This window comes from Choloepus didactylus, chromosome 13 (genome assembly GCF_015220235.1).
Source record: "Choloepus didactylus isolate mChoDid1 chromosome 13, mChoDid1.pri, whole genome shotgun sequence".
In the NCBI taxonomy this organism is placed as follows: Eukaryota; Metazoa; Chordata; class Mammalia; order Pilosa; family Megalonychidae; genus Choloepus; species Choloepus didactylus.
Window position 1 is genome coordinate 14,142,247 of NC_051319.1, and position 23,885 is coordinate 14,166,131.

Sequence of the window (23,885 nt, forward strand, 5' to 3'; positions counted from 1 at the left end):
GTGAATATGTAAAATGATATAAACTTACTGAGACTCTAAGTAGCAGAAACCTAAAAATGTGCCTATCCTTGACTATTCCATTTCTAGTATATTCCAAGGGAATCTTTAAAGATATTCACGAAAATATAAGTACTAAGATCGCCAGGATAGCAGATGTGGTACTTTCCTATGAGGGGGCATCTACACAAACAACACAGACTCACAAGGTATAGGTCAAACACAAGCAAGATTTTCTCTTTTGTTTTTCTTTTTTCTTTTTGCTTTTTGTAATTGAGCTTTAATTCCAGCTCCAGTAATTCCTAGATCCACTGGGGAAGGAAGGGGGAGGATCCCTAGCCAAAGTGAGAAGAGAGAGTTAAAGGTTATAGTTTTTCCCCACCACAGGCAAGACTCCCAGTTTGCTGTTGGAGAAGAGGGTGAGATGGGGTAGTAGTAACAGTCTACAGGTCCCTAAGGAAACTCTTTCCTCATCTAGTCAGGGGAGGAAATAGATTTTTGTTGGTGTCAGCAGATACAACAGCAGCAGCACAGAATGGGTGTGTGTCCCAGTGCTGCATGCTGCCCAAGGGAAATAGCCTCTGGTCTCCCTCTTTCATGCAGCCAGTTGGTGTCATCTTGACTCTTATTGAGAGTGGCCTGGCATTCAGAGGCAGGCTGCCCAGGCAGGGCCAGCAGGTGGTGGGGATGAGGACAGTTGTGCCCAGTTAGTGGATGTCATGGTCTTAGTAAGCTGGGGGTGGGGGGCACAATGAGGCTATGAGCAGTCTGGAGGGCCACATGTGCCTGGGGGCTTTGGGAGACGCACTGCCAGAACAGGTCAGGAAGAGGGCCAAAGGTGGGCTGGCAGAGAGTAACTGCCACAGGCTATTTACACACCTTAGGTTTTCATGGGCACTTGAAATATAGTGTCCATACGGTTCTGAACCTACGCAACATGAAAACCAGATATCATCAGTTTGGTTAAATAACTGTGAATACAATGGGGAAAAATGTTACTTGACTCAAATAATTATTCGATTGAAAATACACAGCAGATTTTTTTCCATGTAGACCCAGCCCAGTCACGATGTTAGTCCAGAAGTCCCCCACTCAGTTTGAGAGTTTTAGGCAAGGCCTTGCACTCTAACTGCGTGAACCACTAAAGCAGGTCCTCCCCACCCCCACTACCAGTTCTCAGGACCTCAACACTTTTTATTTCTTACAACCCTCTGTAGGAGTTTCCAAAAGGAAGCTTGATAGCCGATGCTGAATCAGACCTTCTGACCTCCTCTGTGGTCCTTGCTTCAGCTCCTGCTCATCCCCTCTCTGACTCTAGATCTTCTGAGCTTTAGGGCCAGGGCGGAAGCAATTTGGGCCCTCATCTTTGGTCTCTGATGCCCAGGTTGCCCTTTACTAGTGCTCCCATTTAGTGTTTTCTCACTATCTCTGCCTGCAGGCCTCCCCTGCCTACCTCCCTCTGTGTTGTAGGAAGGCTCCTGATGCTTTCCAGCTCTTTCAGAGGAGGCCGGACCCTCTAGAACATCTACCTCAGTCTTACTCTCCTCAAACCCAAGGGGACCTAAGGGGAGTATAAAAGTGCAATGCCACTGCCCCTGCTACTTGGCTGATATTCTTCCAGACACCTTATTTGTTCATGGTGATTTTTCTCTTACAAGTGATTTTTCTCCCAGGGCACCTTTACCCTCACTGCAAACTTTGGCTTCCACTAGAAGCTCCCTCGGGCCATCATACATGTAAGTACAGCTGTAGATCCCACTTTTGAACATGGTTAAAGTTCTTTTTCAAAAATGACACCAGCCAATCAGGGGGTATTGTGGGGTTTCTGTTTGTGAAAAGCCATGGCTAAGCCTGCCGTTAGAAAGCTCCTGGTTGAAAACTCCTAGGCTGTAAGGGGAGAGTTTTCCAGTGCTGGCACAGCAAGAATTTCAAAACCCAGAGCCCAGATATTGAACTTGGGTGACACGCCTTGATAAGGTACCATAAGTGTGAACGGGCACCAGGCAGTTATGAGCTTTTCTGGCCTGGAAGACGGGTCGTGCCATGTGAGCTCCGAGAACACTCACGATGGCATGTCTCTGGGACATCGGAGGGAGGGGACAGGGAGTCACATCTACCTACCTCGTCCTTTTCTTGTGTGTAGCCTTTGACTCCTTATTTACTGCTTCCAGATGAAACCCAAGTATGAGCAACCTTGAAGGAATCCAAATGATCCTTCTTACCCACACTTAACCCAGACTGAATTCCTTAGTCTGGCCTAGGATGGGAGTCATGGTCCCTGACTTTGTTACATCAGAACCTCACTTCTGATCCAGCTAAGCACACTGCTCCATCAATGCCAAATGCTTTCTGACCTGAAACTCCTCCACTGGAGGCACTAGGAAGATTGTGAGGGTCCCAAATGCCAACATGGGTACAACTTAATTCTTTTAATTGGTTCATGAATCGTTTGTTTCCATTTTTTCCCTATGCATATGTGTACTGAGTCATGATGCAAAAGTATCTTTCTGGAGCCAAGGTAAAAAAAAAAAAATATTGGAAGCCACTGACAGAGGCTTAGCCCAAACAAAATCTTCCTCCTCTATGTAAGGGCCTTTCATATTCTCTTGTTCACATTAGTAGGTGGTGGGTGTGCAGATTTGGAGACTGAAGCTTAGAGAAGATGGCAGGTCAAGAGGAAGGTTGGCAGTAGAAAAGAGACTTTTGAGGATAAATGAGAATGTTTTGACTAAAATACTCGATAGTCTTCAACCATCTCCTCAAAAAGCTTTCTCAATAAAATCTGTACTGTTTACTCATGTATCATGTGACTGGATTTTTTATAGTAAATGAAAAGAGGTGATGATCCCAGGCCATGTTGGTTTTCAAAAAAAACCAGTGAAGTTAACAGGATAGGTATTATTACCCCAGTTTCCCAGGAAAGGAAGCTGAAGCCAAGGAAGGTACTTGTTGAAATTCACATAGTTACCAATGAAAGCCAGAGTTTTCCTCAAGCCCAGACATTTTGACTCCAAGACTCAAGTTACCTCAAATCAGGTCAGGCAAGAAACATCATTGTTAATATTGGGCCTTTTGCTTATTTGTTAAAAACATAACAATTTTTGTAGGCCTTTATCTCGAATCAACATTTGTTTATAGATCTTGTATATTTTTTCCTGATTGCCTGAATAACGAACAGGACTCCACCCCCCCACCCCACCCCCACGCCCCCACAAAATACCTGATGGATAAAGAAAAATGATGCCAAATATTTTCTTAAGTATTTCTAATTTCTTACTGCTTTTAAATTTTTTCAGAGAATTTTCATATACGTAATATACTCTGATTACCACAGCAAACCAAGTTAAAGCAGGTTTCTTTACCCTTATTTGAAAATGAAGTCAGTTAATTGGTAGCAATGTTAGCACTAGAATCCTAATTCAGAATCTTCCTTCAGGATTCTTTCTTCATTGGCCCAAATTAGATCATGATGTATGGATTTAATTACCCCAAGTTTGATTCCTGGTCCTGCTTTCATTTTCCAGCCTGGCTGAGATGGATTGCATCTTAAACGTGATGATGAAGACAGCAGAGTATATTCCACAAGAGCAGACGAAAGCAAGGAGAGGAATAAACGGAATCACGTTTGGGCCTCCCTCCACTCTTCTGGTCCCAGAGGTATTCCCTATTACCACTCCATGCCACGGAGCTTCAGAAGGCGGAAGCTCGCTGGGAGATACCTAAGGGTGCTCTCTAGTGTCACTTCCTCCCAGGGCCTTTCTTCTGTATTCATAAGATTTGTACCCATCCAGGTCAGGAGCTGCTTTCTGGGGTCTAAACAGTGAGTCAAAAGGAAAGTTATGTTAAATGGACAACTAGCCTAGGATATGTGGCCATATAAGCTGGAACAATATCTCCTTCAGGAACTATTTTAAGCTCCAGAATAGTAAATAAAAAATAAATTGAATTAAATTGTCTTATTTTCACATTGAAAGTCATAGCTTTTACTTTGACTGAAATTGTCCTGGAGCCCTCAAAGGAGCATCTTATGTGGCTGACTCACAACCCCAAGTTCTGCAAAACACACATTTGGCTAACTCGGAATAAAATATCCTAGGTTTACTTTTTTTTTTTTTTTAATCTTCATTTTATTGAGATATATTCACATACCACGCAGTCATACAAAACAAATCATACATTCGATTGTTCACAGTACCATTACATAGTTGTACATTCATCACCTAAATCAATCCCTGACACCTTCATTAGCACACACACAAAAATAACAAGAATAATAATTAGAGTGAAAAAGAGCAATTGAAGTAAAAAAGAACACTGGGTACCTTTGTCTGTTTGTTTGTTTGTTTCCTTCCCCTATTTTTCTACTCATCCGTCCATAAACTAGACAAAGGGGAGTGTGGTCCTTATGGCTTTCCCAATCCCATTGTCACCCCTCATAAGCTACATTTTTATACAATTGTCTTCGAGATTCATGGGTTCTGGGTTGTAGTTTGATAGTTTCAGATGTCTACCACCAGCTACCCCAATTCTTTAGAACCTAAAAAGGGTTGTCTAAATTGTGCATAAGAGTGCCCACCAGAGTGACCTCTCAGCTCCTTTTGGAATCTCTCTGCCACTGAAGCTTATTTCATTTCCTTTCACATCCCCCTTTTGGTCAAGAAGATGTTCTTCATCCCACGATGCCGGGTCTACATTCCTCCCCAGGGGTCATATTCCACATTGCCAGGGAGATTCACTCCCCTGGGTGTCAGATCCCACGTAGCGGGGAGGGCAGTGATTTCACCTTTCAAGTTGGCTTAGCTAGAGAGAGAGGGCCACATCTGAGCAACAAAGAGGCATTCAGGAGGAGGCTCTTAGGCACAATTATAGGAAGGCCTAGCCTCTCCTTTGCAGCAACAGTCTTCCCAAGGGTAAATCCTGTGGTAGAGGGCTCAACCCATGAAACCACCAGTCCCCTATGTCTGTGGTCATGTTAGCAACCTAGGTTTACTTTTTAAAGAAAGTATTACTTGATGAAATTTCAGTCCTTCACAGACAAAAAGGAAACTTGTGGCCTCTCAGCAGCAGATCATGCAGGCCAAGCTTTTTTTTCTAGTCCTGAGAGTTACTTGTACAAGGAGCCCACAGAGAATTTCCTTTTGATCAATAGAATGGATTTGTAAGATGTCTGACTGGTGTTGAGTTGTGGCCAAGGGACAGAAATTTTCTGTGCATAACACTTGTGCATGTAGGGACTGAATATATGCTTGACTTAGAAATAAAAAAGGAGGATAAATATTTTCAAAGGTATGAATTTGCATTTTATTTATGGTTCTTCTTTGATTTAAAAATAATTTAGTAATTAGAACGTCACACATTCATGAAGCTGTATATTCAGAACAAAATCCTTCAGCTATCCTGAGATCATGGGGTCCCAAGATAAAAGTCTGGATACTCGGAGATTTTTAGTGGGGAGGGAATACTTCAGGAATGTGTATGGTAAAACAAACCACTTAAACATGTCTTGGAATGTGCAGTGGGATTTAGAATTGTGATTAAATAATAGACTCTGTGCATTTATATGTTACGGCACTCCATGTTGTCTCATATAATTGCCATTGTACAAAGTAGAGGAACTCCCTGCTACTACATCTGTGTCATCTCTATCCTTAGCCGTCACTTATCATTCATCCAACTGATAAATTTTAGACACTACTGTGGGCCAGACATCAAATTAGGCAAGTGAAGATAGAGAAGAGAGCAAGATAGGATCATAATCTTTGCCTTTATGCAATTTAGAATCAAGCCTTATTATTTTAAAAGGGTTTTGCTTTTCTTTTCTGAATATAAAAATAATAAATTATCATTGTAGAAAAATTGAAGTAACAACATTATCTAATATTAATCAATCACTAAATGTGCCAAGTACTCTGTATACATTATCTTATTTAATCCTTACAATAACCCTAGGAAGGACCTAATACTACTATCTTCATTTTTTAGATGAAGAAACTTTACAGTGTCAGACTTGGGATATGGATCTGACTTCAGAACCCAAGTTCTTAGACATTTAGCATGACAGTGATTTCCAAAGTTGGGCGTTCTTTCCAGGAGGAGTGCATGATAATCCACTGGGGTACAGGGGGAAATGTCAGAAATTCTCTGTAGATTTATACCTACATTTAATATATGGATTGACACTGACAACTGTTTTGGTGCATATTTCAGTAGATAAAGGCTAAGAAAGAAAACGAAGGAGAGGCATCGTCAGGAAAGAGTGAGAGTACAGAGTTTCCATTTGGGTTGATAGAAGAGTCTTGGTGATGGGTGGTGGTGATGGTAGCACAACATTGTGAACCTAATTAACAGCACTTAATTATATATTCGATTGTGGTTAAAAGGGGGAAATTTTAGACTGAATGTATGTTACTAGATAAAAATTTAATTAAAAAAAACATAGTAAAGAGTGGGAGTTGGGAGGTGAACGAAGATGAGGAATCAAGTTAACTCCCTGGTTAGTTGATTTTTGTATATTGTCATGTATTGCACTTTTGTGTGCCCCTGTTAAGTAGATTTTTGTTTACATTATTTAGTTTTAACTAAGTTAAACCCTCAAGAGAGATATAATAGTTTAAAAATTCTGTGAGTACACCTCAGATGTAAGATAAAACGAATTGTTCAAGGACATGTGAATAACAAAAAATGGGAGAGCCCATATTTTTACAACTAAAAATAGTCCTTTGTCAAGAGAAAACACAACTATCTTATTGGGTTTGAGATTCAATTACATTGTTCTCACTAAAATGTTAATAGTAATAATTTTTATTTGAAGCAAAAAGGTTCTCTGTAGTGTTAATAAACAAAATTTAAAATTATTTAAAATATTGCTTATTTAATCTTTAAAGACCTTATTCTTTAATTTTTATGTATGAGCTTTATCATGTATGTACTATAACAGCAAATATAATTTATGAATGAATAAATATACATTTATTACAGGTGCTTGCTCAAAATTTTATGTGGGATCAAAAATTTCAAAAGCAGGAAAATAATTCAATTCTAAAGATACTGGAACAAATATCATTGAAAATATATCCACGTGAGCATGCTGTTTATTTCTTTAGATACTACCAAGTAGAGGGATGACTACATCAGTGAGTGTGAAAATTTTTGAGACTTTTGATAAATACAGCCAAATTGCTTTCCAGAAAGCATTTTACCAATTTGCACTCCTGTAGGTAGTATAGAAGAATTTTTTTTTTACTGCACCCTTGCCCACATGGAGTTTTGTCAGTTTTTATCATCTTTGTTAAGTCCATAGGAGAAAAATGACCATTCTCTCCAAGACCCAGTTTTGGGGGTATGATGCAATGACCCCATCACCTTCAATGACTCTTGAATATTCACCTCTCAAAGGTGTATACAGGATGTTTTAGCCAGTACATTTGGGCATTAACTGGGAGGGTATTTCCTCAAACTAGACGTGAATGTGATCCAAGAACAAATGGAGTCAGGAGGTCATTCGGGAGGTTATTCTTATACATTATACAGAAATCCCTTTTTAGTCTTTAGTGTATTAGAATAGCTAGAAGGAAATACCTGAAACTGTTGAACTGCAATCCATTAGCCTTGATTCTTGAAGATGACTATATAACCATACAGCTTATACGGTGTGACCATGTAACCGTGAAAACATTGTGGCTCACATTCCCTTTATCCAGTGTATGGACAGATGAGTAGAAAAATGGGGACAAAAAAATAAATGAATAATAGGAGGGGATGGGGGGTTTGGGAACTTTTGAGTGTTCTTTTTTACTTTTATTTTAATTCTTCTGTGGGTTTGTTTGGTTTTTTGTTTTGTTTTGTTTTGTTTTGAGTAATGAATGTATTCGAGGGCTGATTGTGATGAATGCAAAACTATATGATGATACTGTGAACAACTTATTGTACACTGTGGATGACTGTATGGTATGTGAATATATCTTGATAAAATTGCAGGGGAGAAAGAAAAAGATTGAGGCAAACTTTAAAACTAATTATGACAGAGGAAACCAAAGACTGTCTTCTCCTTTCTGTGATTAGGAATATGTATTTCTCAGAGGACAGGGAAAAATGAGTAATAAATATCACTTAAAATATAGTTATAGAATATCCACATACAAAAGAATGAAGTTGGGCCCCTTCCTTCAGCTATACTCAAACATTAACCTGAAATGGATCATAGACTGAAACTTACGAAATAAAACTATAAAACTCTTAGAAGAAACATAGGAGTAAATCTTCATGATCTTGGGTTGGGCAAAGCCTTCTCAGATACAACACCAAGATTATAAGTGAGGAAGGAAAGAATAGACATGTTGGACTTCACCAATACTAAAAATAAAACTTTGTGCTTCAAAGTACATCATCAAACAAGTAAAAACCCCACAGAATGGGAGAAAATATTCGCAAATCATATATTTGAAAAGAGACTTGCATCCAAATACATAAAGAATTCTTACAACTCAATAATAAAAAGACAAATAACCAAATTTAAAATGGGCAAAGGATCTGAATAGACATTTCTGCAAAGAAACTATACAAATGGCCAAAGAACACATGAAGACATTCTCAACATCCTTAACCGTTAGAGGAATGTAAATCAAAACCACAAGGAGATATTACTTCACATATACTAGGATGGTTATAATAAAAAAGATAGAAAAAAAGCAAAAGTTGATGAGGAGATAGAGAAATTGGAACCCTCATATACAATGTAAATATGAATGTAAGTGGAAGTTGTCAGTCACAAAAGATCACATATGATTCCACCTATATGAAATGTCCAGAATAGGCAAATTCATTTTGATTGGTTATGTGTGGCTGGGGGCGGGGGTTGGAGGCAGAATGGGGAGTGATTGCTAATGAGCAAGGAGTTTATTTTTAGGGTGATGAAAATGTTCTAAAATTGATTGTGCACAACTCTGTGAGTATACTGAAACCCATTGAATTGTATATTTTAGATGGATGAATTGTATGGTATGTGAATTACATCTCAATAAAGTGTTAAACATTTATAGCAGTAACATTAAAGGTGTTAGTGGTTTAAACATTGTCCTCTCTGTATTCCATTCTTTGTCAATATTTGATTTTTTTATTTGATAAAAGTTATGTGCTATACACCGAAGCATCCTTTTGATATATTATGTTCTGCCTCTCCCAGTTATGAACTGCTGTTAGTAATAAAAATTAATTATATGACCCACTTTGAGTAGCTGCCATTAGACAGTGCTTGAAATTGGATGAAATTCCCTTCCTCTATGTGAAATGTAACTTTCTAAGCAGGATAAGCTTTTTCTTACTCAGAATAGGGAGGCATAGACATATTCAATTTTAGTAAAATAATCTTACAGACTATCTGTGGGGACCTTTTTGATGTGAAATTAAATTGTGGCACAGACAGAGATTTTATTACATTTACATGGACCCATAAAATAACTTTTATGGCTCCCAGTGGTGCAAATCCTCCTTAATTTTGTTAATTATTTCCCCCCAGTTATCCTTAGCCATGTCTGCTAATTCAGTATTGATCTTGATACTAAGATATGTTATGGTCTTAGAAATTCACTTGAGTCCCCACTGAATGAAAAGAACTAAGGAAGCAGATCTTACCCGAGGTAATGTTTTGGATAGATTCCAATTAATATTATAGCCGTGGACGACAATGTCCTTCCACTCAGTGTTCTGACTTGCTGTTCACAGCTGACTTCATAACCCAGAGTGTCAGGGCCTGTCCCAGAAAAATCTGAGGAAATAATGTTTACTGTAGTTTAACTCCTAAATTGTGGTATTCCCATCCTTTTCTCGTCACATACCCCTCCCACCACCTCCACAGATCTTCAGGCTGAACCAGGAAGATATTCTGTTATTCTGATTGTTTCTACTCTTTTCTGCATTAACCTTCCCCAGTTAATCTATTCACACTGTAATTGTAATTTTCTGAAGAAAATATCTTAAATTAGCTGTTCTCATCAGCAATATTCAGCAAGTAATTTGTTACTATTGATAGTTACATTACTAATGTTTTTAAATGATTTTCTTTCCTTTTTTTAATAAATGAGAGCATGTCTAAAGTTGTCTTCCCACTTTCAGTTGCCTCTGGCTATGCTTTCGAGTGGAGGAGTGTGGCATTGCCACTAACACAACGGGAACTGGACATACTTCCTGGTCCAGAGGGAGTGACAATTTCTGATGGACTTTACTAATTGGTTCATTTTACTTTTTTTTTTTTTTTTTTTTTTTTGACAGCTCCTGCCTCAGGTTTCTTTGTACAAATAGCACAGGAGGACCCAGCACCGTGCACATGGCAGCCCAGGGGTCACACCAGTCCTTCCATCCTAGGAGAACTCTATTCAGGAGCCTTCATGGGGGCCTGGGCACCTTTGGGAGCCTGACTGGAAGCAGTAACCTGGGCTGGAGCTGGAGCCTGGGACTTGATTTTATCCTTGGCCTTGGACTTTGGCCGGCAGAGTCTGAGACCCTTGGCGATGCCACACAAGCATGCTTCCCGAGCTTGGGGTGGGCAATGTAGGCAAGGTGATTGAGCTTGTGGCTACTGCTATTTGGGATCTTGGGCTTCATGAGGGCCTTGATGGCCTCTGCACGTGTGCTCATGGCCTTGGCATTGTTGGCCTGCATCTTCTTCAGGCCCTTCTTGTTATGCTTCTTGGCCAAACGCAAGTTCCTTAAGAACTTGGGGTCCACCCCCTTAAGAGATTCCTGTCTTTGTGATCAGGGCTTCTTGACGCCATTTCTGTGCTATTTCCGGGACTGACTGTACATGGCTTGGTTCTTGGATTGGCCATGTCTACACCCTCGCCCACAGCTCCCCAGTTCATTTTACTTTAACAGGTATTTGTTGAATGCCTACTAAGCATAAAGCAGTAATCTGAAATTAGTTGCTTTTTCAAACTAAAACTTCAATGTATCTTCAATTTCTGGGTCATTCAATTAATTCTAACATGTTAAAGGACTTTCTGTTTTATGATACATAATTATATAATGTAGGCCTCTTGTGAATCTTAATTCTTTCATTAACTTACCTCATTTAACTTACTAGGTACCCATTTATTGCTTTGTAAAATGTATTGTACTTAAAAGTAATAACTGCAGCCCTTTGAAATATTTTAGAATTCATTCTTTTCATTAAAATCAAACTAATTCCTCCTTCCTTCCACCTATTACTTTGACATATTGAGGTTATGCTACTTAGGTTCTTTTGTCTTGTTTCTTTCTAGCTTCTATTGTCAGTTCCCAAAGGGCATCCAGTGGTATAATGTGGAACATACACTCAATTCACAGTCTCAGACTCTGGCTGATGGTGTTGGCAATTAACCTGCTTTATATTCCCCGCCTCTCCCCCAATTACAAGAATAATTAAGTGTGCTATGTATATTCATATGAGAGAGAGAGGGAGAAACAGAACGAGAGTGTGTTGGGTGGGGGTGGGGGTGGGGGGGGGGTGCCCTGATAAGCCAGACCCATGGTAATTTGTGAAGTTGGAAAAATTTACCTTTAGCCTCACTAGTTTCACTCCTTTGCCCCCTGGGTGGTACCCTCTGCTCCCCCACTTCAGTAACCTGTGTCTCTCTTCCTTGATCCTACTATCAAAATGCTCTCAAGGTCTGCATTTACACAAAATTGTATAGAAAATACTTTTCAAACTATTTTACATAATTATTTTCTTATCTCTTGCTGCTTAACAAACCACCCCAAAACTTAGTGGTTTAAAACAATAGCAATTCATTATTTTTCACAATCTTACAATCTGGACCAGGCTCAGCCAGGTTTCTTCAGCTCCATGTGGTGTCTGTTGGGGCTGGAATGTCTAAGATGGCTTCTTCACTCACACATCTGGTGCCTCAGTTGAGATAGCTGGAACAGCTTGGGGCTGACTGGCATCTCTCTCTCCACATGGGCTCTCCATATGGGTAGGTTGGCTTCCTCACAGCATGGTGATCTTTGGGTATGTGACCTTCATACATGGTAGCTGTCTTCTAAGAGAAGGGAGCAGAAGCTGCCTCCTAAAGGTTAGGGGTGGACCTACCACAGCAACACTTCTATCAAAGGACGTCAGGAGGCCAGCTCAGATTCAAAGGGAAGGGAAAGACTCCACCTCTGGATGTGAAGACCGGCACGAACATATAGACAGAAAAGGAATCGGGACAACTATCTTACATGTGGTACAAAATTCAAATAGTACAAAGGGGTATAGAGTTCAAAGTAAGTCTTTTTGAACCCCTGTGCCCCAGATACTAAGTTGTCCTCCCCAAGGGCAACCACCATTTTCAGTTTCTTGAGTAACCTTCCAGAAATATTCCATACATAAACAAGCTTATGCTTCTTGTCTTTATTTTTTATACCAATAATGTGTTCTATATAGTTTTATTCCAATATTGAATACTTTACAGTGTCTGCCCTTTGCTTTTTGCACTGAATAATACATCATGGAGATAGTTCTGTTCTTTGTAATGGCCTCCGACATATTCTTTTGGTGGATGTTCAGCCATTTCCAAACTCTTGTTGTTATAAATGCTGCTCCAGTGAACATCACCATATATATATATTTCATAAATATGCAAGTTTATCAGTAAGAAAAACTCCAACAGGAAGACTTTCTGGGTCAAATAATGTATGCATGTTCTAAGAGGAAGGGATATAATAATAATATAATATAATATAATATAATATAATATAATATAATATAAATATGTCATTAGGTCAATAATACTGAAGCCAGGGGGGACCTCTAAGTCACTGATTCTCAACTGGAGAGGGTGCAGGCATGGAAAGCTTTGCGTAACACACAGGCCCCTTCCTTGCCTCCAGAAGATTCTGGTCCAGCCATCAGTGGTCACAATACTTCCCTTATCTCACTAATTTAGAATGACTGCTCTAGACAAACTGCCTCGCTTGGCAGATGAGGATACTGTGGGTCTGAGTATCTGACTTGCCCTAGGGCATCCCATCACATTGTGAACAAATTGGTCTTCTCACAAGTCTCCCAGCAAGTAAGTGGCCATTGATACATATTAGGCTTATCCAAACTGTGTTCTGTGAATCACTAGAGCCCGAAGCTCCTCCAATACTCCTCCAAGAAACAGAAAAGGATTCTGCTATTGCGCACGTCTGGGCAACACTATATTCAACATCAGCAAGTCATACTTCTCCTTCCACAATTAATGGCAAATAAAGACTTGGAGGAACCCTACTCTCATGAAGCCTATTTGACATTGTTTAAATGAAGGAGTGAATGAATCTAACCATCTGCTTCCTATGTTTATTGGACCACAGCACGCTGTCTTTGTGATACCTATTTTGCTGACCACCTGCGGAACTAAGTTTTCTGAGAGACATTCTTTGGGAAATGGTGATGTAGAAGAAAGGTTATTGGACCAGGAAGCCTGGCACTGGGCCGATAACCAACCTTAGAGAAGTTGAAAATCACTCTGGGCCCTGGACAGTGGAATTACTTATGTTGTTTTGGTCTTTCCAACCTGTATGAGCATCTCCTTCAGTTCTCCTTACCAAAGACAAGGCAGGATGTTGTGTCTGACAGGGGACATTGGGGTTCCATCAGTTTATTTGTTCCTTTGCATTCTCATTAGCCTGTTCTCTGGCTTTGGGTATGCTAGTGCAAGTGGACATGAGTGGTCAGGGAAGGCTTTTCTCATGTCTTCTCATTCCCTCTGCCCACTACCCTGACCTTCCCCTCTATGTCTCCTCCTACTTTCAGATAAGAGAAAAAGCAATGGAGTTCAGCAGGAACCAGGCCAACTCAGATATGTAAGTAGCAGGAGATGAATACGTCTAATTCTTTATGTTTGCCACTTCTTTTCTGGATTGGCCATAAACAAATTTTGTGCTCAGGGAAAAATGATCTGGTATTCTTGTATCAAATTCCTATAACCTTTGCAAATGAGAACAGATCTTCAAACCAAGTTTAGTGTGATTTGTTTTGACTCGTTAGTGTCTCCAACTGAGATATTTTACATATACTAATCTAAAGACAATGTATCCTGAGCTGATATCATGAATGTAAGTTATTTCAGCCCTGAAATGAAGGGGCTGCTCTGTGTCAGAACACCCAGATGCATAGGCAACCAAGAAATATCTAGCTAAATATCTTTTTTTATTAATCAGAGCTTCAGAGGTAAAATCTCCTTCTCAGGGACATCAAGTTGATTTGTGACACTCTCTGCACACCTTTAGATTCACAAGCCAATGAGTACATCACACCAATATCTCGTTTTCTCATCAATGGCAGACATAAAACACAGGTAATCTTCATTTTACTCAGATGTTTCAATTAACTGTGAGAAACCCCTTGGCTTATGTTATATAGCATTGTGAGTATATCATTTCCTTTCAGTTTAAGCATCAACTAGAATACACTTAGAATCTTCTTACAAATTGGTACAATTAAATGGTAGAGCTGCCTGTACTAAAGACAAAAAGAATGAGCTATAAAGACACCTAAGATCTGTCTTCTAGCTGTTGTTCCAGGTCTCACATTCATGGTTTAGAAAGGCAGGGCCTGTTTTTATGTTCATCAAGAACACAGGAGCCTACAAGTGAAAAATCCGAACACGTTTGTGTACTAAGAATTCACCTCTTCCCACAGTATTTAATGACTTCTGTTTTAAATGCACTTCCCTTGACTATTTTTTTTCATCTTTAGCCCATGCAGTAAGTAGAGACATTTAGTGAAATTTTCAAAGCTAACATTTAAGATATTTACAATCTTTTAAAAAATAAAGTCCTAAGGATCCTTTTTATTAAAACAATAACAACAGCAACACACCAAACTGAGATTCTCTAGTGGACTCAGAGAGCTCATGAGCTGCAGGTTGATTTTTTGCTTGAGCTTTTTGGATGTTATTAATCTTTACATCTTTAAATTATTTTCTTATGTTTCACATTGCCTCTGTAACAAGAGAAACAGGAGACGTTCAGTTAAATAAGTTTTAATTTTGTCATGTTGACAGTAAATAAACGGCTTTAGTTGATTTGGGTGTCATTTGTTTTACTTTTCGGTGTTTTTTAAAAACTGAATTGATGGAAATAATTGGTTATTTTAGCATCACATAGATACAAATTTAAGAAAACTGTGTTATAAACCATTGTACCAATTTAAACTCATCTCTTGGAAATTTGCATTTGACCACAGCTTAACAATTATTATTTTGTGGACAATTTACAAATATAGCATCCCAAACAGTGGGTGGTAAATTATGGTTCAGACTAGCTCCAACTCCTACAGCCCATCTAAAATCAACCGAGAGAGCAGTGAGAGGTGCCGCCTCCCTTCCCCGTCATTATGAAGATGTAATTCTGTTACAATTATTTAATCCCAAAGGCATTATTACACCTGTTCAGCAGTTTTCAACCATTCACTAAAATGATGTACAACTCCACTGTGATAAATCTCAGAGTGATTTTTTTTTATTAAAGTTTCTTTAAAAGTATTATGGCTGGAAGCTGATGAATTAAACAAATGTTTGGAAAAACTACATAAATATATAAGAAATGTGTTGTTTCAGGATTTGCTCTTTCATTTTTCTGAACTTTACATATCCTTAAGACATCATTAAAGAATTTTTTTAAAAAATGATTTAAATCATACAGATCAGATTAAAGGATGATGGATTCATAGAATGTTAGCACTAGAAAGGACCTTAGAGAACCTCTAGTTCAGTGGTTCTCAAAATAGGGCACGGGTGAGAACAATCTGCAGGACTTGTTAAAATAGATTGCTGTGCCCTACTCCTAGAGGTTCTGATTTAATAAGTCTGGGTGGGGCCTGATAATTTGCATTTCTTCATGAATTCCCAGGTAATGTTGATGATGCTGCTTCAGGGACGCCACCTAGAGAAGCGCTGACCCAAATCATTTTACAAACAAGGAAGCCAAGGCCCAGAGAGGTGAAGCAATTTGTCCAGGGCAAGAAAGGGAAGAGCAGAGAACCTGCTGAAATCTGCTCTAATGAGTCTGAGCTTGTATTTGGGGTGCACACCTAACCACAGGTACATGGTTGGGACATGGAGAAAATACAACCCAACAGACGAGGCATCAGACAATGTGAGGGGGCCTGGAAAACTGCAGACACATTGGAGGCTCACTATGACATAATGAAGTGTTGGACACACAGAAGGGGAACAGCAAAGGAACTCAAAGTCAGATATTGTTTGAAATTGCAAGAAAATAGGTGATCAGTATCAGGGATGTCTGTCAGAAGTAACTACTTGGAGGGTTCAAGAATATCTTAAAGAGAATGCTTACTCCCTGCCATTCCAACAAGGACTGCCGTTCCTCATTTCAGGAAACCATACACCAACAAGATCAAGACCTGGAAGCCATCTGTTTCATCTTTTTCCCTCATCTCCTACACCTAATTCACTGGCAATTCTGTCATTTCCCTCCAAAATATATCACAAATCCATCCTCTTCCCTATCTTTGCAAGTGCCGCCATACCAAGGTAACATCATCACTCCCAAGAATTTGCAGTAGTTTCCCAACTGAGCTCCCTGCTTCCACTCTTGCCCTCTACAATGCATTTCCTCCTTGGCAGCCAAAGTGATTTTTAAAAAAATAAATTCAATCACATCACTCCCATGTTAAAATTCTCCAATGGCTTTCTATTGCATTGAGAATAATATCCAGGATTCTTACCATGGTCTACAAGGCCCTATATGATCTGCCCCTGCTTACCTCTCTGACCTCAACTCTTGTTACTCTCCTTTCTCATTAATTCCAGTCACAATTTTCTTTCTATTCTGAGAAGATGCCAGGCATTTCTGTATTAATGGATTTTGCAGTGACTATCCTTGCAACCTGGAATGTGCTTTCTCCTCCTCTGATCTTTGCCTGACATCAGACCCCTTGTTAGTTAAGTCATGGCTTAAATGTCACCTAGTCAAAGAGACCTTCTTGACCACCCAATCTCAAGTAGCCCCCCACATCTCCCTCTATTTAATTAATCCATTTAATTTTCTTTTTCGCCCTCATCAATGTCTGAAATTATATATATATATTTTTATTGCTTATCTTCTTCTGTCAATTACAAGCATCATGTGGTCAATATGAGCTTTGTTTGTCTGATTCATGGTCATATCCCTGGTGCTAGGACAGAGCCTGGCAAACAGTAGTGCTCAATAAAATTTCCCGAATGAATAATACGACTCTATCCATAGAGGTAGGACTTCCTCTTTGGGATTCGTACTGGGCAAGAAGGTGAGGCCCAGACTTAATGAACAAGAGGGAAATCCATTCACCAGACCTGAAGAATTAGGTGCCTCTTAGGAACAAGACAGAATTCCTGTTAGCAAGACTGGGGCACAGATTCATAACTAGGATCATAGCAAGAAGGACTTGGCACTGGGCCTAGAAGGCCAATTTGTCCAAAGCCAATTCACTAAAAGCCAATTTGCCAAATTTACTTGTTTCTTTCAGTTATTTTAGGTTGACCTGATTCTGTCTTCATAATGACATTTGAGGGACTTAGTCTCTACTGCCTCAGCTTGCTGCTTGAGTTGGAGCTGGAGAAACAACTTAGAGATAGATTGAGGGGTGTAAAGACAATTTATTTTTTTAAAATGCTTATTAAACAGGAAGAATTATTATGAATAATATTCATTTTTTATTGTTAATAATAAAAATATGTTTATAAGAAATTTTCAATGCAGTATATTTAAGAACATATTTTTCAAGTATATATTTATAAGAAAAATACATTATAAAAATAGATTTATAAAAAGAATATGTTTGTTGGTGGTGGTTGCTATCTTGATTTTCATCTTTTCTTTGTCATTTGTTCTGCCTTGGTTAGATAGCTATCCCCTATTTTCATTGGGTAGAGACTCTCTGTCTCTGAGTCTTCCAATATTTCTCTTTACGTATTGCTATATTAGTGTCTTGTTACACTTTTAATTCTTGAACATCTCAATTAAGATTCTCAGACCTTATGAATGAAAGCACCATTTTGTTTATAGGTTTTCCAAAACTTAGTGATAAAAAACCATTGACTTGAGATATGGTTCTAGAAGAGTTGAACACAGATCATGGGTTATCCCCTTGTTGCCATTTTCATGACGCCACTGAAGAGCTTCTCTGGGTTAGGGATGCAGTTGGGCAACATCCTCAGTAGTCTGAAGGGACACCCTGATGCTGTTTATAGTCATCTGCTATTCCAGCTGTCACTGCCCAAAGGACAGGACAAAATGCATATGCACTGAGTACTGAGGAAAAGTCACTTGGGATGGAGACGAGGACTGAACTCCAATGAAGTGAGCAGCAAAAATCAAAATAAATCCCATACAGTGCAAACATGTTCTAAGTTCTGCAACAGTTCATATGCTCTATACTCTGTGGTTACAATGATATATTAAATCACAGTTAATGTCCCATAATTAAAAGTCCACTTTGGTTATATACATGACAGACTATCTGAAAATGCATTCACTCATTCATTTGAAGTAAGAATGATTTAGAGCTTTTCTATGTCTTCACAAAGGAAATAATAATTGTTCCTTTAGAAATCCTAAAGGTTTACATGTTCCTATAGGTAGATTTGTGTGAGTCTACTGAAATAGACACCTTGACTTGAATGATTAGGTTAGTTTGGTTTAATGGAGTTTTATCTCTTCTCTTTTTGGTCATTTCAGTACTGGTGAGCCAACTTCCCAGAGATGGGAAAGGAGAAATAAAAGAGAGAGTGAAACCTAAGATTTCCTTTTGTTCTAGCATTGAAAATGCTAGTAAAAGTTGAGCCTGTGAGCTGTCCATGTGTATTTGTAGAACTGTGGTTACATCTGTGTAAAGATGGGCATACCAAAACAACCTGAAGGCGGAACATTGTGTAAATGTGTGAAACTGGTGATTAGGAGAGAGAGAGAGAAATGGATTTCACAGACATTAATGATACTTCCACCTGCTTTTTGGAGGGATTTGAGAAAAACTGATTTGATCTTCCCTTGGCTTTGTTGTTGTTGTTGTTTTGTTTTGTTTTATTCTGTTTTGTTATTGGTGATGGAAGAACAAGAATTCTGCTGGCATAACTCACAGCAAACAAGAACTAAAGGGGTCTGTCTCTAAGGAAGGAATTTTTAACTTCAAGGGACCTGTGCACCCTCCAAAAATGTAGGTGAAATTTTCCATGAATGAGAATATGTGCATTTTTCTGAGGAAGAGGTCTATAACTTTTATCAGATCCTCAAAGGAATCCATGACCCCCAAAAGTTTAAGCCCTAGTATTCTTGGGAATAACAGATCATCATAACTGAATGTTTGAATATGAGAACTGGGAAACCTAGGGTCACATGCAGTCACTGATAGGGAGCCTGGTTGGGTGAGGGGCTTTACGGCAGCAAATTCTGACATAAGCAAAGAAGTGGACTTTGTGTTACAGGCGGCATCCCCTCCCCCATGGACAGGCTTGGCAGAGATTTATGAGAACAGGTATGAGAGCTAGGCTTCTGCTCAATGAATTGAGGTGGGAAGAAGACTAACACACTGACCAGACAAACACTAGAAAGACTTACTGAAGCAGAGCCTCCAATTGACCTTAGAGAACCAGGAGAAGTGGTCAGGGCAGCAGCATGCAGCATTTTGAGTCTAGGCCTTGTCCTGCTGTCAAGAGACATAATAGGAAATAGAAACAAACCCCACAGAAACGCAACTGCCTCCTACCAACAGGAGAGCCCTTCGTGCATGCACACAGCAAAGAACAAACTACAGGACCCAGAACTATCATCACAATAACACCATCTTTTCACTTTTAATTTCTGCAGATACCTATGGAGCAGTTATTATTTAAAGATACAGCTCTTGGAGTAGAAGATAAATAAGACATTCAGCCCTTTGGAGAGTTCAAGCAACAGAATTCCAACAGAACAGACAATACATGTGCACCTTGCTTTATGCAACAGATGAGTCCCCAGAAAGCTATGCTTTAAGAGAATGGTTATAAATCAAAGTATATGTCAAATGCAATAGGAAGATGAGAATTTTATAGAAGCTTGAAGCTAATTCCCTTGTAAGAAAGAAATTAATTCTTTTTTTTTGTAATGCTAACAATACATCCTTTTGTCTGTATTGTAACTATAAACTGTCATCACTGTGATTTTCTTAAATCAGGGTAGACCCATACCCATAATATGTGCATATATATGCGTAGAGATTCATCACTATATCCTTACCATTAATTTTCATGTAATTTAAGGACCTGCGCTTTCTACTTTGTGAATCTTTCTGTCCTGTAAAGGAAACGAGTTCACTCAACTACACACTATCAAGCAGACAGGTAATCAATCAGTGATCACACATATCAGTTCCAGCTGAGCTCCCATCTATTGCTAAGATGGTTGCAATAACCTCTAACTGTACCATGTAAGTAGAAATGGCCGCTTAGGCACCAGTACACCAAAGGTTCAGCCAAGGAGGATCAACTCTGCCAGTGGCAATAGCATTAGTTTTTTTCAAATGTGTCTTTGTCAGCAGTATTTTTAAACATGGGCCCTACCCTGTACTATATCTTATTGCTAAAAGCATCTTTATTCTTCAGTTTCAGGGATAAAAGGCAATTTTTAAAATGTCATGACAGGAAGTAATTTTTCAAGGTTTCCATGACAGGTCATAAAATTAGATTTAAAAATATCCAAAATAAGGCCTTGCTCATCAAGATTAGGACTTTAATCTGAGTTTTAGGACATTTGGGCAAAACTCTCCTCATACCAATATTGAAAATATTAAAATATTTTCAGCTTTTACAGATAATTTATAAACTCATATATACATGCCTTTATCTAAAAGCTGTCACTAGCTGGCTCCCCTAATCTTGCCTTTTGAGCAGTTTTCACATGAGAAGCTTATTTGGTTAGGAATGTCAAATTCCAAAAAGCTGTGTGAGTGGGCTTCAAATGGTTCTGCCCATGCCAGCTGGAGAGATGCCTTATTACAATACCCTAGTAATGTCCTGTAGAAGGAGACTCCCAAGGGCCACATTTCTTTCTTAGGCACGTGCCGACAGCTACTAGTGGCAATCAAATCAGGGTCGATTTAATGGTTAAAGAAAGAAAGAAATATGTTTCCCCTCTTTGGTGAGAAGATGGATAATCCAGGGATTATATTCACTGAGATTCTGCAGCAGGAAACTTCATTATCAAAGTCATGTTCTTTCTGTATGTGTGTGTGTCCCATAGATTTTTAAAATGTCAGTCAACATACGTTTTTCCTGAATTCCTATTATGTGGTAGAGAAGAAACACACACACACACACACACACACACACACACACACACACACACACAAATCCAAAGCATGGTCCTTTCCTCAAAGGTTGGGGAAGCCCAAAACTCAAGAAATGTAGAATCTGTGCTTGGTCCCTGATTCACATGGCCACTAGCTGTGGAACATTGAGCTGTTACTTACTCTCTAAGCTTTATTTGAAATGGGATAATGATAATAATAATTCTATCTATATAATTGGGTTGTTTGGTGATCAAATGAGATAACACATGTAAAGAATTTAGCAAGTGTCTGGTGTATAGCAGGTTCTCAATAATATATTTTTACATTGGAAAAAGTTGAGACCATTTAAAAGCATATATGAGTAAATGAAAATTAGCTACAGAACAGAAATTCTAAAGTTTTAAGAGATGTAAACAAAATAGTAGAGGGAGTCAGAGAAGAATATGCTAAGTGACCCTTAGTGGGAGACCACAGTATTTCAGAAGACCACATTATTTCAGAAGACCACATTAGGAGCTGTGTGTGGGGATAAATTAGTCCATCACTGTCTGGGGGACTTGCTTAGGATCCTGCTTCAGAAATTTGAGCATAAAATGATGAAGTCCTAGTCTGAGGTAGTGGTTGTGAAAATGTAGAGGAAAGAGATGGCATGGCTAACATAAGAAAGAGCAGAAACATTCTTTTAATCAAAGGAGGTTCTCCCTTAATTTGGAATGCAAGTAATTCTCAGAAATAGAATAAGGCAAATGTGGTATATTTTATAAAGATTCTTTCTCCTAAGAGCCCAAAAGTATTTTCAGTTACAAATGCGCTATACTTACTTCTCTGGTGATGTAAAGATAAGAGCAAGAAATACCCATAAGACACTTGCTTATGTCCTGCTTATTTCCAACAAAAAGCAGGAGAAATAGGGTTAAGGAATGAGAGGAGGTAATTCTAACACAAAGATAGGTATCATGGTAAATATGGGATTTAGCTGTGAGCTTCCTGGCAGTGAATGCAAGAAGGAAAACAAATCAGTCATGTGGTTTTTCCACTCCAGAGTGAAAAAAGCAAACCAGCTCTTCAGGGGCAGTGAATTTTTTCCTGTCTTTAAATTCTAAGAAGATGTAATATAAGTAACTTGCCCCAAGTTTAGGAAAGGAGCAAAAAATTGAACTCAGGCTTCTTGTCCAAGGGAGTAAGTATGGTTGCTTAGCCCTATCAGGTATTCTGTGGTAATGGATCCCTAACCTGAGCTTTCAAAGGGATTCAGGCCCATCGGTGAATAGACGGTTTTTGGTAACACACACACTATTAATTATGTATAAATCCTCAAAAACATGCCTTGTCTAATCATAGGTAGAAATGAAGAGTATATTAACTCCCCTCTCCAGCTTTAGTATTATCTCCGTCCTCCCTCCGCCATTTTTAACTTCTGGAGGGGAGAGGCAATTCTATCAAATGGGAAAGAACACCCCGCAGGGAGCTAGGCTCTGTGTAGGCGGCAAACGGGGTAGCGCTGAACTGGAGGGTACCAGGTACCTAACCGCCCCCCCCCACACACACACACACACCGGGGTCTTTCTCCAGCTGCCTTCTTCACCCCAATTGACTCTACTGGCAAATTCGAGTTTCCTTGGAGGGGTGGAGCTAGTTTCTCCCGCCTGCAGCCGCCCCCTCTTAAAATGCAGAGGAGTGTGGGAGAAAGAGGGAGTGAGACAAAGAAAGCTTTTGTCTTCACACCTCAGTCCCACCTGGCGGGGATGGCGGGGTGTAAGGGGTTGGTTATGAGCCCCAGAACTGCATTTTTTGCAGCCTGTGCCGGCAATGCTCTGCCGTGGAAATCTAATTTGACAGAATAGGTAAATAAAATCAACTGACATCAGCTCCCATTTTATTTATGGGACGAGGTCAATGCTTTTAAGCATCAAACTAAACAGCTTATTGGAAACGGATTCCAGAACGACTCGACAGAGGCGGTTCTGGAAGTTAGTCTGTTGTCTAAAGCCCAAATATTTGCAAAAGTGTCATCGGCGAACCTATGACAGTACCTTAGGCAAATATATTTGACCATCGCGCGCAACCTCGCTCTCTCCGGGAGCCGGGGCCCCTCGCAGCAAGCTGCCCCTCCCTGCCCCCTGGTTGGAGGCTGGGCTCGCACCTGGGGCGGTAGGAGTGGGGGCGGGCAGGTGGCGCACTCTTCCTCTTGGGTGCTGCTCTCCTGCCTTCCTTTTGTTTGGTTGCCTACTCTTTCCCCTTGGTTGTTGATTATTAGTATTTTCCTAGTTTTCCAAACTAATAAGTGCCACTATCAGGCAGTTGGAAGCTCTCGGAGGCTGCAAGCTTTGCCGCTCGGCCTTAATTGATATTGAACGAGCTGCTGGTAGACGGGAACAGGGCCGCTGCTGGATAATTTGCAGTTTAATCAGCGTTTGTAATGAGAGCGGCTGATTAGGGCTGTTGGAAATAAAAGAGAGTTACAAGGAACGTCTGTCAGAGTCCGGTGATAATTCAGGACTAATTGTGGTGATTAGCGCAAACTGGATGACTTTGGGCTTTGCTAATGCAAAGAGAAACGTGCAGGCTCCAGCCAGGGACCCCTTGGAGAACAGTGCACAGGCTGTGCGCAACTTTCCCGAGC

General features: G+C 39.6%; 1 pseudogene; it reads right to left on the reverse strand.

The window, feature by feature from the left end:
• Positions 1-10,363: 10,363 nt before the first annotated feature.
• Positions 10,364-23,318, reverse strand: LOC119508437 (annotated as a pseudogene).
• Positions 23,319-23,885: the final 567 nt, after the last annotated feature.